This window comes from Bos javanicus, chromosome 10 (genome assembly GCF_032452875.1).
Source record: "Bos javanicus breed banteng chromosome 10, ARS-OSU_banteng_1.0, whole genome shotgun sequence".
Taxonomy (NCBI): Eukaryota; Metazoa; Chordata; class Mammalia; order Artiodactyla; family Bovidae; genus Bos; species Bos javanicus.
The window spans coordinates 97667188-97684393 of record NC_083877.1 but is presented as its reverse complement, the minus strand read 5'-3'; the positions used below and the strand labels follow the sequence as shown (position 1 = coordinate 97684393).

Sequence of the window (17206 nt, the reverse complement as noted above, 5' to 3'; positions counted from 1 at the left end):
GGAATTCAAATTCGGAAGCTCTCTAGTTACAGTTGACTTGACTAAAGTGACTCAGCACACACACAGTGACAGTAATCCGCCCTTGCCGAGACTCTTCACAAGCCTGTGTGTTACCTAACCCACCCTGGCTGTGAGAAATGAGGTGTCTTGTTGTTTGGTGATTTTATTTTTTCTATCTCTAGAGCTCTTACTCTTGAGTACTTCGTGGCCGTAGCCCCGCAGGAATCACATAAACACACTAACACCGAGGATTTAAATCAATCTGAAAGAACAAGGCTCCCAACTGTAAGTTTTCCTCAACTTAAAACATATTGCTAAAGGCCACAAGAAATCCACTGTGTTTCCTATTTAGTTCTATGAGTGTCGCAGAACTTGAGTGCCTGCTGACTCCACTGGTGGGCGGTCCTCTAGGCCAGTGCCAAAATCGCGTGATGCCCCCGATGGCGCATGCAACAGACAGTCGCGTGCAATGAGAGATCCAGCCTGGTTCCCCAACCTTTCATCACCAGAAACCATTTCCCTTGTTTGACGCCACATCCGCAGCCTATTTGCATGAGAGAACTGACTCTCCGAATGTATGATGTGTTGAGCTGGAGCAAGACACAAATTCTGCTCCGATTTTCCTCAGACGGCCACTCCAACTACGACGCGAAGGTCATTGCTGTTAGGTTGCGGTGATACTATTGTTATTATTATTATTTTTTTTTTTTTACTTCCTAAGGCACGATGAAATATGACTCTTCAAGTTTGAACCCCTGAGTGCAGTGGCATTTTATCTAACTTCCTCTGAACTTGTGATCTTGCAGCTGTTGGGTAAACCCACTGTAGCCTGTAGCACAATAATCGCAGTGTATCCTGAAGGCTTGTGCTCAGTTTTCATTCTTCCTGTGTGAAACCTAACAAGGACCTTATCCACCAAGTGAATTCTAGTGTGCTACCCTGGGAAAAGTTCTCCCCAGCAGCCCCGTAGCTGGCAGGGGAAACACGCACTTGGAGATATCAATTGAGAGTCTGCATCCCAACTTTGCTAGTGACCCCATAAGCAACCCCAGCAAATCACTGAAATTACTTTCATCCAGCTTTCCTTTTGTGAAATGAAAGCAAAGTTATTTATTATTTCTGTCACAGTTTGGGGACAAGGGAGGTGCATTCATTTTACCAAATGAGCTAGCAATACCAAGTTCACTGTGGTGGGGGAAGGCTTTATTATGGTATATTTATTGTGTTACATCAGGAAATAATCTCCTTCAGCAAGGTTGCAGATGGATAGGGAAATGGAATGTTGGAGAAATATAGCCTTTCTTTAAAGCAAGTGATTCCCTGGGCCTAAACTGCCAACAGCATCTAGTGGCCATCCATTAGAAAAATTCTGGAGATCAAAGTTGGATATACAGAAACCTAGAAAAGAGATCGAGAGCCTAACAAGTCAATAATTTTACATTGTGAAAATCCAAACCTCCCTTTGTAACCACTACTCCACCCTTATGTTTCTCTTTTTAATACACAAAAATGTTTACAAATTGGTGTCACAGTCTAATAAGTAATCACAAGGTGAATACATCATCGAATAATAGCCAAGTCAAAAATAGAAATGATCCACACCCTTATTTTTTTTTAAAGTTCTTTTGAGAAAACTTTATTAACATGAATAACAATAAATCACTCCAGACTTTCCACAGTCTTTATGAAGTTTTTGTTTTAAAGATGAAATTTATTTCAAAAGCTCTTATATAAATCAATCATGAATAAACTTTTATAATGAACGTCTCAAATCTTTTTACTATCTAGCTTTCTGGCTCAGCTGTTAAAGAATATGCCTGCGATGCGGGAGACCTGGGTTTGATCCCTGGGTTGGGAAGACCCCTGGAGAAGGGAAAGGCTACCCACTCTAGTATTTCTGGCCTGGAGAATCCCATGGGACTGTATAGTCCATGGGGTCACAAAGGGTCAGACACGACTGAGCGACTTTGACTTTCTTCTTGGGATAGCATTGTTATGATAGTATTACATTTCCTTTTTTATTCAAATGAACTTTTCAAGATTAATGATTATTAGCAAATCTTGATGCAAGGTAAACATGATACTATAAAATTACCATTCCCTATCAACTGTCTAAAGTAAAAAAGTATTTGGTACTAAGTGTTCTTATGTTCAAATTCTAAAAGTAATTTTTAGTCCCAAGGGAACTTGGTACTCCAAGACTTAAAAAAAAAATTTAATGATATTTACATAATATATGTATATTTTTAATCACTAAGTTCCTCCTCATCACGGAAGTACGTGCTTTTCTTTATCCTTGGGTGTCTTGAATCATCTGATGTTGAAGGACCTCCTGAACTGGGTTTCCATTTTTTTTTTGTTCTTCTTCAATTTTGGCTTGCTGGAAAGCTATGACCTGACTGAGGCTGTCAAGAGCAGGATCTTTCCCTTCATCTTCACTTTCTTCTACTTCTTCAATTTCTTCTTCTGGCTCACGAATTTTCTTTTTTTTCCCTTTTCTCTTTCTTCTCTGGAGGCTCACATTCTCCAAGCATATTTTTAGGACAGGCATAACTTAAGTGTCCACTTTCCCCACATTCTTAAACACTTAGATTTATCAAAGCAGTTTCGTCTTCGGATGAACTCAGCTTCTCTTCCATTGTCAATAGCAATGCTTGCTTTTACCACTCTACCAAATAACTGTTTGTTGTTTATTGCCCTGGTACAGTTTTGTGCAGAGTCTTTATCCAAAAATAAAATAAATGCAACCCCTTTACTCCTCCTGGTATCTTTATCTTTCATTATAGTAACCTTTACAACTTTGCCATACTTGGAAAATATCCGATATAAGTCATTGTTGGTCAGGGAAAAGGGCAGATTGGATACATACACTGTGCTTTTACTTGGGGGCCATCCACCACTTATTTCTTCAAGTGGGGTGGGCCCGGAGTGGAGGGCCAGAAGAGCGCTAGCCCTCAGCTCACTCGGGGCTCAACCCCAACCGTTCGTCGCTCCTTGCAGCTGCCTCGGCATCACGGGTCCCAGGAAGTGTCAGGCGCAGGAGGCGAGAAGGTCGCTACCTTGCCTCTTCCCGGCTTTCCTTCCATCAACACCCTTAAAAGGCCCTTTTGTACCGTCTCATAATCACTACTATACCTTTTGTTGTTGTTTTAAAGTCACTAAGTCATGTCTGCTGCTGCTGCTAAGTCGCTTCAGTCGTGTCCGACTCTGTGCGACCCCATAGATGGCAGCCACCAGGCTCCTCCGTCCCTGGGATTCTTAAGGCAAGAACACTGGAGTGGGTTGCCATTTCCTTCTCCAATGCATGAAAGTGAAAAGTGAAAGTGAAGTCGCTCAGTCGTGTCCGACTCTTAGCAACCGTATGGACTGCAGCCTACCAGGCTCCTCCATCCATGGGATTTTCCAGGCAAGAGTACTGGAGTAGGTTGCCATTGCCTTCTCCGAAGTCATAGTTGACTCTTTGCATGCAACTCCATGGACTGCAGCAGACCAGGCTCGTCTGTCCTACATTATCTCCCTGAGTTTGTTCAGATTCACATCCATTTGGTTGATGATACTATCTAACCATTTCATCCTCTGCCACCCCTTTATCATTTTGCCCTTAATCTTTCCCCGCATCAGAGTCTTTTCCAATGAGTCAGTTCTTCACATCTGGTGGTAAATGTATTGGAGCTTCAGCTTCAGCATAAGTCCTTTCCGTGAATATTTGGGATTGATTTCCTTTAGGATTGACTGGTTTGATCTTCTTGCAGTCCAAGGGACTCTCAAGAATCTTCTCCAGCATCATAATTCAAAGCATCAGTTCTTCAGCACTCAGCCTTATTTATGATCCAACTCTTACATCCATAAATGACTGCTGGGAAAACCACAGCTTTAACTAGACAGACCTTTGTCAGCAAAGTGATAACTCTGCTTTTTAATATGCTGTCTAGGTTTGTCATAGCTTTCCTTCCAAAGAGCAACTGTCTTTTAATTTCATGGCTGCAGTCACCATCCACAGTAATTTAGGAACCCAAAAAAATAAACCCACCACTGCTCCTACTTTTCCTCATCTATCTACCATGAAATGATGAGACCACATGCTATGATTTCGGTTTCTTGAATGTTGAGTTTTATGCCAGTATTTTCCACTCTCCTCTTTCACAATCTTCAAGAGGCTCTTTAGTTTCTCTTCACTGTCTGCCAATAGAATGGTATCATCTGCATTTCTGAGGTTGTTGGTATTTCTCCCAGCAAACTTGATTACAGCTTGTGATTCATTCAATCTGGTATTTCACATGATGTACTCTGCATATTAGTTTAATAAGCAGGGTAACATTATGCAGCTTTGTAATACTTTCCCAATTTTGAGCCCGTCCATTGCTCCATGTACAGTTCTAACTGTTGCTTCTTAACCTGCATAAAGGCTTCTCAGGAGGCAGGTAAGGTGGTCTGTTATTCCCATCCCTTTAAGAATTTTCGAGTTTGTTGTGATCCACAAAGTCTTTAGCATAGTTAATGAAGCTGAAGTAGATGTTTTTCTGGAATTATCTTGCCTTTTACAGTCCAAGGAATGTTGGCAATTTGATCTCTGGTTCCTCTGCCTTATCTAAATCCAGCTTGTACATCTAGAATTTCTTGGATCACATACTGCTGAAGACTAGCATGAACGATTTTGAGTAAAACCTTACTAGCATGTGAAATGAACACAATTTTATGGTAGTTTGAACACGCTTTGGCATTGCCCTTTTTGGGGATTGGAATGAAAACTGACCTTTTCCAGTCTGTGGCTGAATTTTTCAAATTCACTGACATACAGTGTGCAGCACTTTTACAGCATCATCTTTTAGAATCTGAAATAGCTCAGCTGGATTTCTGTCCCCTCCACTAGCTTTATTTTTAGTGATGCTTCCTACGGCCTACTTGACTTCACACTCCAGGGTGTCTGGCTCTAGGTGAGTGATTACACCATTCATGGTTATCTGGATAATTTAAGACTTTTTTTTTTTTTATAGTTCTTTGCATTCTTGCCACTTCTTAATCTCTTCTTCTTCTGTTAAGTCCATACTTTTTCTGTCCTTTATCATGTACATCCTTGTATGAAATGTTCCCTTGATATTTCCAGTTTTCTTGAAAAGATCTCTAGTCTTTCCCATTCTAATTTTTTCCTATATTCGTTAGCATTGTTCACAAAGAAGCCCTTCTTATCTCTCCTTGCTATTCTCTTTGACTCTGTATTCAGTTGGTATATCTTTCCCTTTCTCCCTTGTCTTTCACTTCTCATCTTTTCTCATCTATTGGTAAAGACTCCTCAGTCAACCACTTGGCCTTCTTACATTTCTGTTCTTGGGGATGGTTTTGGTCACTGGAGTGATGCTGCCACAAGCCAAGGAACACCTCTGGCCATCAGAAACTGAAAAAGGGAAGGAATCCTCCTTGAAGACTTTGGAGGAAGGACAGGGAGGCCTGGCATGCTTCAGTCCATGGGGTTGCAAAGAGTCAGACACAACTGAGCAACTGAACTGAACTGAACTGAGACAATGGGTGTTCAGTGACTTCCTATGACTGTTTATCTAAGAGCATGGGTTGAAAATTGTAAATATTTAAAATTGTATATTTCAAGGATTTGAGAAAGAAATAGATATGGAAAAATCCCAAAGTGAAACAGATATACAAGTAGATATTCTATGCTTGAAATTTCAAATTTTGAACAATCTCAATAATTAGCAAAGAGATAATAAGATTTTTGTGTAAAATATGTTTTAAATGTTTAAGTAGGTTCAGAAACATATCTAAATCTTAAACTTACTTCTGGCAGAGAGCTTTTTTAGCCATGCTGTAGGTAGGCTGGTCTATTAATCATGGTTTGTTGAGATTAAAGTATGTGGTTAGGTTAACAGTTTAACAACTTGCAACTGGTTTGTTCCATCATGTAGATTCTTTAATGTTAGTGGTTTTCTCTATATTTTCAATTGTCAGTGCTTCTACTGAGCCAGATGGACCATACCAAATGTATGCACAATTCTGGTGTCCAGAATAAATACAGCAGTCAGAAAGAACCCTTGCAGGATGAAGCCAGAGTAAGTACTCTAACTCTATTGATATGCTGCATGTTATAAGTTGAAACTCTGTGCTGCTTGAAATAGTCTGCGGAATAAGGTAAAGTAAAACAATAAGCAAATGCATTAAACATGCTTAGACTTTGCAGAAATTTGGGGGCCATGCAGCCATTTTTAAATTTTCAAAACATCCAAATCATTTTACTTTGCTTTTCAAATATATTCAGAAAAATTCCATAAAATAAGTAGGTAATTTTCACAGCTGAATGACATACTCAAATTTCAGCATTAAACATTCTTTTGGGGGGATGCAAGTTTTTTTTCTTTTTTTTAAGCACTGATTTTTTTTTCTTTTTTCTTTTCATTTTTTTAAACCATTTGTTTTATTTAATGACCTTCTTTTCTTTATGTTTTCTTTCTTCTTTTATATACTTTTCTATCAGTTAGATGGTCAGTCTTCCCCTGATTTAGTCTTTATAAAATATAGTAAGAACTTAGTAGTTAATTCAGCTGACCATAGCCAACAGCAACAAAAAAAAGAAATGATACCCTTATGTAGATTCAAATAAATTATTTTCCTACAATGGAACTCACAGATAGAAATATATACACGAATCAATGGCAATTTTAATTACAAGTGCTGTTACTGACAAAGCCTCAAACTTGTCTTATTTGATTATGTTAGGATGTACAATTTTTTGTTATATTTACTTTCTAATAATTCTTCTTAATAGGAAAAATAATGATAGTTTTAAGTAGTAATAATGCTACTGTTGCTACTATTTAAGAAGTTGGAAATTAGAGACATTATATTTTTAAACATAAATTATAGAAATATACCAGAGTACTGATACTTTCACGTTCCCATATCCTGAACAGTAAGTTACTCCTCAGCCCATAAAACTTGAATTGCCTTTTAATAAAATAATGACTGACTAAAAAGGACACATTTATAGATACACTGATTTGTCATTCCAAGAAACCCATAGGAAAAGAATATAGATTGCAAAAGCAAACTATGATATTTTTTGTCCAGACGTTGCCCAATGGAGATGAAGCCCACCTACAATTTAACTGCTAATATGGAGAGAGGAGACAATGCTTTAACCAAAAGTTCTTGAGTGTCTGTGATCTAACAAAGGAGGCCATCACTCTGGTAAGAAAGATGCATCATGATGTCTTTATTTGATGCCATTAAGCAACAAATTCATACAACTGCCCAGTTCCCCACATTCTAACTCCACTTTTGGCCAGAAACATTCCAGCTTGCCTCCCTTATGAAGCTTGACTTTGGGAGGCAAACCATGATGAGCAGGCTGACAAAAGTATTCTAGGCACAGGAACAATTCTTTTTCTCCATAGAAATGTTTACAAATACTTATAAACATGAAATTTACATTCTGGATGCCTGTACAAAAATCACAACATGAAATGATTTTGGTAATCTAGACCATAAAGTACATGGAGGTTGTAAAGTTTTGCATATAGTAGTAATTCAATAAACATTTTTTATAAAAAAATTAAATTACTGACAATTTGAAGTCTTTGTAATCTTCCTTGTTGCATCAAGTGCAAAAGTGAGTTCTGGGAAAATTAAGTATTTTTTGTACAGGGAAAATAAGATGGAAGTAACATTTTTGAGTACCAATTATCTACTAGACCACTATGCTAGGTATTTTGCACAGGTTATCGCATATAAATCTTATCTCAACCAAATAATCGATATCTCTTTTTTTACATATTAAACATAAACTAACTAAAACTAACTGGGGATATAAGGAATCCACAAGGGTAGTAAGTTACAGATCTATTGTTCAAAGAGAAGGTAGACCAATCGCAAAGTCCATGTTCTTTCTGCCATGTCTCACTTCTGGCTGTATTAAAACTGTAATCTGTAAAGTGCAGTACGCACATGCTAAAGGATATGTCAAAATTTTCCAAAGATCATGTGGGTGTGCAGCAAATTTTGAGACTCTTCCTTTTAGATCCTTTAATTTTTGCGTGTTCCCATTTTTATGTTCCCTAAATTTGATGTTGCACCTGTGTTCTCTTGCTGTCTTGCTGGTTGTCTTATTCTGATTCCTGTGTCACAATAGCTCTTGCTGCAACTTATAAAAGTATAATTCTTACTGACCACAAATCTTATTAATTAACATTGACTTTACAGTGTGCAAGTCTCTGCTCTCCAAATTAAATAAAGGTGTTGAGGAATTTGAACCCACAATACTCTTTGTGTCTTTCTTGCCATTTAAATATTTCTGTTATTGGTGAAGAATGTCATTAGAAATTGAATATTTTTCACAAATTATAATGCCAAGAATTTGCATATATCATATGTTGGGTGACAAAGTGAGATGTTTCCTAGGTATTCAAAAAGTAAGTGGTTTGTTTCCACAGAGAAAGGTTGTGAAAACCAACTAAACAGAGCCCTTGTCAAATATATTAAATACAGCGATAATATTGATATATTCCATTCATGAAACCAGATCACAAGATGGGTATTCCTAATATCCAAAAGGTTTAGAAAGTCATTGTAGAAATACCTATCTGGTCTTCTTTCTTCACTGTGGTCTTCTTACTGAGAATGGAGGGACTCTTCTCTGATTCACTCATTATATTTCACATCTACATTTGAAAATATGCTTAAATCATGTAATAAGATTAAAGCCTATTATCAAGAATATTGTGTTGACAAATGAGATTGAATTAAATATTAGTTGATGTTTCTAAATATTTTTGAGACTGCCCAGTTAAATAAATAAGATTCCTCTAAGAAAAAGGGAATGAGTAGGATTAACAATCATTAGTATAAGTTTTTTTTTTTTTTTGTACACATTAAGGAAATTGAGAAAGTAAATAACTTCCTGGACAAACTTTTTTTTTTTTTTTTTTTTTTGTGAATTGGTGCTCTCAACAAAAATAAAGAGAGTAAAATAAGAATTTTCTGCTGATTGATTTTTAAAAGTACATTTTGATATCTAAAAGTGATAGCTTCCAAATAAATTTTATTGAATTCAGTTACATACTATTTAGGTAAACAAGCATTTATTCCTTTCATTTATAAAAGATTAAATAAAACAATAAATAATAATCTGTGTTTTCTAATATGAGGCACAAAAGATTCTTACCTAAAGGTAAACTAATTAAAGCAAAAGGAATCCAAACTTTTAAAAAGATTTACAACTTGCGGTGACAAGATATTTTAAAGGTATGTCTCTCACTCTTTACACACACACACATATATATATATGCTGCTGCTAAGTTGATTCAGTCGTGTCCGACTCTGTGCGACCCCATAGACGGAAGCCCACCAGGCTCTTCCATCCCTGGGATTCTCCAGGCAAGAACACTGGAGTGGGTTGCTATTTCCTTCTCCAATGCATGAAAATGAAAAGTGAAGGGAAGTCGCTCAGTTGTGTCCGACTCTTGGCGACCCCATGGACTGCAGCCTACCAGGCTCTGCCGTCCATGGGATTTTCCAGGCAAGAGTACTGGAGTGGGGTGCCCGTGCCTTCTCCGCCATTAACATTAGTCCCTGTGACTGGTGTTGACCCATGTAATGAGCAGAAACTGACACGTGCGTAGGAATCTCATGGTTCTGCCATTTCTCTCTTCCCTCTGATACTAGAATTATGAACTACAAGGCATCTGGTCCCAAAACTTCATGGAAAATAGATGGGGAAGCAGTGGAAACAGTGGCAGATTTTATTTTGGGGGGGCTCCAAAATCACTGCAGATGGTGACTGCAGCCATGAAATTAAAAGATGCTTACTCCTTTCAAGAAAAGTTATGACTAACCTAGACAGCATATTAAAAAGCAGAGACATTACTTTGCCAACAAAGGTCTGTCTAGTCAATGCTATGGTTTTTCCAGTAGTCATGTATGGATGTGAGAGTTATATTATAAAGAAAGCTGAGTGCTGAAGAATTGATGCTTTTGGACTGTGATGTTGGAGAAAACTCTTGAGAGTCCCTTAGACTACAAAGAGATCCAACCAGTCCATTCTAAAGGAGATCAGTCTTGAGTGTTCATTGGAAGGACTGATGCTGAAGCTGGAACCCCAATACTTTGGCCACCTGATGTGAAGAACTGACTCATTTGAAAAGACCCTGATGCTGGGAAAGTTTGAAGGTGGGAGGAGAAGGGGACAACAGAGGATGAGATGGTTGGATAGCATCACTGACTCAATGGACATAAGTTTGAGTAGACTCCAGGAGTTGGTGATGGACAGGGAGGCCTGGCATGCTGCAGTCCATGGGGTCGCAAAGAGTCAGATATGACTGAGTGACTGAACTGAACTGAAAGGCTTTGGATATGAAAAGCTAAATATTAATTATAGTTTTGATAGAAGAGGGTCAGCATCTGGATCTCTTGTGTTGTTAAAAAGTGAACTGTACATAGCTGTTGCATATACATGTAAATGCTAAATATGTAATAATGGAGAAAAAAATAATATTGTTATCAATAAAACACTTTTAAATGTAAAGTTAGGTTAGAAAAAATTATGAGTTGGTTGTAGAATGGAAAACTTAATTCAAAGAGAGCAAAAAAGAGATTTAAAAATATGCAATACTTGAAGAACCTATATGTATATATAATTTTAATGATAGATATCCAACTAAAATGATATCTATAGTCATTTAGTACATTTAAAAGATTAACACAACAATCTGAGGTTAAAATATTTATACAATACTGTAAAATTTATCTTTTTTGCAACTTTTTAATCTCAGAATGTAAGTTTTTAGATGTTTAAAATGTTTTAGGATATATATAGCTTCTAAAAGCTATGTAGGGGACACTTGAAAAACACAAAAAGCCTGAATTCTACCATTATTAGGCAAAAAACAGTGCTGCTAAGGGACTTGAAATTTGCATGAGCCAAAGGATTGAATCATCTGGGACTGCTGTTTACTCCTCAGATACTGGAAAATGACAAGAGAGCCAGAACATATTATTGATACTCAAAGCATGAAACAGCTGCATTTTGAAACAGTTACAATGTTTTGAATAAAATTGGAGTTCAAAGGAGGATTGAAATGAGACTAGCTATTTGGTTAAGAGTAAAGATGAAGTTTTTATTTCATTTGAGGTATCACCCCACAGTGGTCAGAATGGCCATCATCAAAAAATGGTATAAACGATAAATGCTGAAGAGGGTGTGGTATAAAGGGAACTGTTTTGCACTACTGGTGGGAATGTAAACTGGTACAGTCACCATGAAGAACATGTGGAAGTTCCTTAAAAACATAAAAATAGAACTACCATATGACCCAACAAACCCACTACTGTGAATATACCCTGAGAAAACCATAATTCAACAAGGCACGTAGACACCAATGTTTCACTGCAGCTCTAGTTACAACAGCCAAGGTGTGTAAGCAACCTAAATGTGAATCAACAGATGAACAAATAAAGAATATCTGGTACATATCAGATCAGATCAGTCGCTCAGTCGTGTCCGATTCTTTGCAACCCCATGAACCGTAGCACACCAGGCCTCCCTGTCCATCACCAACTCCCGGAGTTCACTGAGACTCACATCCATCGAGTCCGTGATGCCATCCAGCCATCTCATCCTCTGTCGTCCCCTTCTCCTCCTGCCCCCAATCCCTCCCAGCATCAGAGTCTTTTCCAATGAGTCAACTCTTTCACATGAGATGGCCAAAGTACTGGAGTTTCAGCTTTAGCATCATTCCTTCCAAAGAAATCCCAGGGCTGATCTCCTTCAGAATGGACTGGTTGGATCTCCTTGCAGTCCAAGAGACTCTCAAGAGTCTTCTCCAACACACATAGTTCAAAAGCATCAATTCTTCAGCGCTCAGCCTTCTTCACAGTCCAACTCTCACATCCATACATAACCACAGAAAAAACCATAGCCTTGACTAGATGGACCTTTGTTGGCAAAGTGATGTCTCTGCTTTTGAATATGCTGTCTAGGTTGGTCATAACTTTCCTTCCAAGGAGTAAGCATGGAACATATATACAATGGAATATTACTCAGTCATAAAAAAGGCCCAATTTCATTTGGGTCATTTGTAGAGTTGTGGATGGACCTAGAGTATGCCATACAGAATAAACAAAGAAAGAGAAAAGTAAATATTGTGTATTGATGCATATATGTGAAATCTAGAAAAATGGTATAGATGAAACTATTTACAGGGCAGGAAGAGAGACACAGACATAGAGACCAAACGTGGAATTAGGGAAAGGGGAGGATGGGATGAATTGGGAGATTAGGATTGACATATACATGACACTATGTAAGATAGATGCCCAGTGGGAACCTGCTGAATAGCGCAGAGAGCTCATCTTGGTGATGACCTCGATGGGTGGGAGAGAGGTTCAAGTGGGAGGGGATACATGCATGTATATAGCTGATTCACTTCACTGTACAGCAGAAACTGACACAATATTGTAAAGCAATTACATTGCTGTTCAGTCTCTAAGTTGTCTCTTACTCTTTGCAGCCCCATGAATGACAGCACACCAGGCTTCCTTGTCCTTCACTTTATCATGCAGTTTGCTTATAATCATGTCCATTGTATTGTCGATGCCATCCAGCCATCTCATCTTCTGTTGTCCCCTTCTCCTCTTGCCCTCAGTCTTTCCCAGCAACAGGGTCTCTTTCAATGAATCATCTCTTCTCATCAGGTAGCCAAATTATTGGACCTTCAGCTTCAACAATTTTACTTCAATAAAAATATAATAGATATGGTTTCCCTCCATCTGGTTATATACTTCTGCTGCTGCTGCTGCCGTTGCTGCTGCTAAGTCTATATACTAGCATGGACAAATAATAATAATGGTAGTAGTTAATGGATAGCATAAAATAGACCCTTCATAGTCACAGTCTCTCTATTGGAAATCTTACTGATTTATTTCTATACATGAAACTTTCTGTGTGTCTATTAACATTTTCAGGCTTCCCTGCAGGCTCAGAGGTAAAGAATCAATGAATTATTTGCAACAAGTGATAAAGAATCTGAATTCAATGCAACCGACATAGGTTCGATCCCTGGATCAGGAAGATCCCATGGAGAAGGAAATGGCAACCCACTCGAGTATGTCTTGTCTGGGAAATCCTGTGGACAGAGGAGGCTGAAGGGCTATCATCCATGGGATTGCATAACAATAGGACCCTACTTAGAGACTAAGCAACAGTAACGATTAACATTTTCAACATGCACATTTAATCCAATGTACTTTCTGTATTGAAATAGTTGTAAGGTATCTTAAAACTGACTTTTTTTTAACAAGTGTTCATAGTATGCTTTATTTGAAGAATATAGGAGTATTTTGATTTTTTATTGAATGATAAAACATGCAAATGCTACTTGACATATCTTAATGTTTTCCAATTAATGTTTTCTCTCACATTTACAACTCTAAAGATGGGTGAACACAGAGGAATTCTTGTAGTCACTGTGTTAGTATTTTAGAGGTTTGCTCTACTCCATTTCTTCTCTTATACTCTGAGAGATCTTCATTATGTTGCTTGACCCACAGGAAAACAGTAGTTCTCAAGGTCAGGTTAACTTTCTCCTAGTCAGATTTGCCTAGTGATGGCTTCTGAACTCAAAGTTTGGCCAGACGGAAGGGCTGTTTGTGAATAGGTCATGTTCCCACACCTGTGCCACTTTTCTGGGAACTGGCCAGTTATTTATATTTATCCTCACAATAGCTTTATTTCCCTCATCAAGATGAAGCATCTGTGGTTTAAAGAAACTTGGCCCAGGTCCCTGTGATGGACTGACTGTGACCTACCTTCCACCCCTACTCCACCCACCCTGACACACACACAATCTATATGTCAGATTTGTAGTTCCTCCTATGACGGTATTTAGAGCTAGGGCCTTTATGTTGATAATTACGGCTGAAATTGATCACAAGAGTTGGGCGTAACCCTATATCACTGGTGTCCTTTCAAGAAAGAGGAGAAAGAAAGAGAAACCCAGGGATGGATATGCTCAGAGAAAAGGCCATCTGAGGACACAGTCAGGAAAGCAGCTATCTGCAAGCCAGTGAGAGGCCTTCGGAGAAAACAACCCTATCCACACTGGACCTGGGATTTCCAGCCTCCAGAACCATGAGAAAATAAATTTATGTATTTTGAGCCACCTCAAAATATGGTGCCTTGTTATGGCCACCCAAGATGACTAGGACAATCACTCAAGTGGAGACACACCTTTGCTGACAAAGGTCCGTCTAGTCAAGGCCAGTAGTCATGTGTGGATGTGAGAGATGGACCATAAAGAAGGCTGAGCACTGAAGAATTGATGCTTTTGAACTGTGGTGTTAGAGAAGACTCTTGAGAGTCCCCTGGGCTGCAAGGAGATCCAACAAGTCCATCCTAAAGGAAATCAGTCCTGAATATTCATTGAAAGGACTGACGCTGAAGCTGAAGCTCCAATACCTTGGCCACCTTATGCAAGGAGCTGACTCATTGAAAAAGACCCTGATGCTGGGAAAGATTGAGGGCAGGAGGAGAAGGGGACGACAGAGGATGAAATGGCTGGATGGCATCATCAACTCAATGGACATGGGTTTGAGCACACTCTGGGTGATAGTAAAGGACAGGGAAGCCTGGTATGCTGCAATTCATGGGGTTACTAAGAGTCAGACACTACTTAGTGACTGAACAAGTAGTAAGAGGGAACCAAAATCCGAAGTCATTGCTAGCAATCCAAAACATGATCTTATTAATAGTAAATATTTAGCAATCACCTGGCTTCCCAGGTAGCTCAGTGGTAAAGAATCCTCCTGCCAATACAGGAGACGCAAGAGACAAGGGTTCAATCCCTGGGTCAGGAACATCCCTTGGAAGAGGAATGGCAACCCACTCCAGTATTCTTGCCTGCAGAATCTGATGGAAACAGGGGCCTGTCAGACTACAGTTCATAGGGTCGCAAGAGTCAGACACGACTGAAGCGAGTTAGCACTAAGTACTTGAAATCATATGGGCACTTGCTGAAGTACACATTCTCTCCCCAAATTAACCAGCAAACCTGGTCTCTTATACATTCATCTGTATGGTTTTTAGTACTTTGGCTCAGGTTGTAGACCTATTAAGTGGCAAAGCAAGGATTTGAACCTGAGCAGACAGATTTTTTTTTTTTTTTTTTAGCTACTTCATTACAACTGCTTCAAATATTAGCATACTTATATTCCTCCTTTTCACTTAAATAATTTTGATATGCTTAGAGTTAACCTTCTGGGCTAAATTCTTTTCTTTTTCTTTCTTCTTTTATTGAAATAATTCCCAGAACATTTAAATACAACAGGATTCAGATGAAAGGTGTTGAAATCAAACAGAAAAAATCATTTCACCCCTAATATTTTTTTTTTTATGATTTTCATATTACTCCTCAAGCCCTGAAGATTCTTCTGAAAACTAACTAGGCATCATTGGAGGTTTTCACACTCATAATATTGCAAAATTATTGGAAATCTAAACCACATATGTGTAAAATGCTAGCATTCCTGTTAAATGACTAAGATTAAGTTAAATCCAGCCTCATTCAGGGAAACGTGTAATAATCAAATGTGAATGATGGACATGGCAATTAAAGACCTCTGCTGTGTCCAATTTTAAACACCTGAAAGAAAATTGTTCTCTAGTTTAGCTTGAATGCTGACAAGGGATGGCAGAAGCCTGTTCCCATTAGGGAGTTCAACTACTGGGGGAAAAAAGGCTAAATGTAGAATTTTTCAGTATCAAAGATGACCAGAGAGGCATCTTACAGATTCTCATAGAGGATAATCAACCATCTTTCTTTCTTGGCTGTTCCTAACTATAAGCTATACTTCTCTATTCATTTAAGAAACAAAAGAATGACTGTAATTTGCAACACAAAATCAAATATAATTTAATGTCAGTGAACTAACTAATTACAGTATTTACTATGTCAAGTTGCACTTTGCCACCATGGTCTGGCTAGCTTAATTGAGTCTCTGTAAGCAAGATGGGCTTGTTTTGATTTGGTTGATTTGGTACTGGGCATTACATCATCTCTTCCTAAAATCCTTCTCCATAATATCCTTCTTGCAATGGATACGACTAATTGTGCCCATGCTGCCCACACCCTGCTGAAGGACAACAACTGGGTGGTGCTCGCTAGCACCCAAGCCCAGATCAGCCTGACTGGTGACAGAGGAAGATTGAGACCCCTCAGGCTAGGTGTTGAGGTGAAAGCAAGATTAGCGAAAAGAAGCTAGAGTCAGGCTTCAACAATCTGGAAACTTTCTGGAGTTTTGTTAATTTATTTGCTCGCTTGTTCCTTATCTGTTTATGCATCTATGTTTTAGAGTTCAGTTCAGTTCAGTCATGTCTGACTATTTGTGACCCCATGGACTGCAGCACACCAGGTCTCCCTGTCCATCACCAACTCCTTCAGTTTACTCAAACTCATGTCCATTGAGTCAGTGATGCCATCCAACCATCTCATCCACTCATTCCCATCTACTCCTGCCTTCAGTCTTTCAGAGCATCAGGGTCTTTTCCAATGAGTCAGCTCTTCGCATCAGGTGGCCAAAGTATTGGAGTTTCAGCTTCATCATCAGTCCTTCCAATAAACACTCAGGACTGATCTCCTTTAGGATGGACTGGTTGGATTGCCTTGCAGTCCAAGGGACTCTCAAGAGTCTTCTCCAACACCACAGTTCAAAAGCATCAATTCTTCAGCACTCAGCCATCTTTATAGTCCAAATCTCACATCCATACATGACCACTGGAAAAAACATAGCTTTGACTAGATGGATCTTTGTTGGCAAAGTAATATATCTGCTTTTTAGTATGCTATCTAGGTTGGTCATAACTTTTCTTCCAAGGAGTAAGTGATCAAATTGCCAACATCTGTTGGATCATCAAGAAAGCAAGAACAGTTCCAGAAAAACATCTATTTCTGCTTTATTGACTATGTCAAAGCCTTTGACTATGTGGATCACAACAAACTGTGGAAAATTCTTGAAGATATGGGAATACCAGACCACCTGATCTGCCTCTTGAAAAATCTGTAGCCAGGTCAGGAAGCAAGAGTTAGAACTGGATGTGTAACAACAGACTGGTTCCAAATCAGAAAAGGAGTTCGTCAAGGCTGTATACTGTTACCCTCTTTATTTAACTTATTCAGAGTACATCATGAGAAATGCTGGGCTAGATGAAGCA

At 38.7% G+C, this 17206-nt stretch overlaps 1 pseudogene; it reads right to left on the bottom strand.

The window, feature by feature from the left end:
• Positions 1-2104: 2104 nt before the first annotated feature.
• The window catches only part of LOC133255255 (zinc finger CCHC-type and RNA-binding motif-containing protein 1-like), a 79327-nt pseudogene continuing 64225 nt past the window's right edge, over positions 2105-17206 (bottom strand).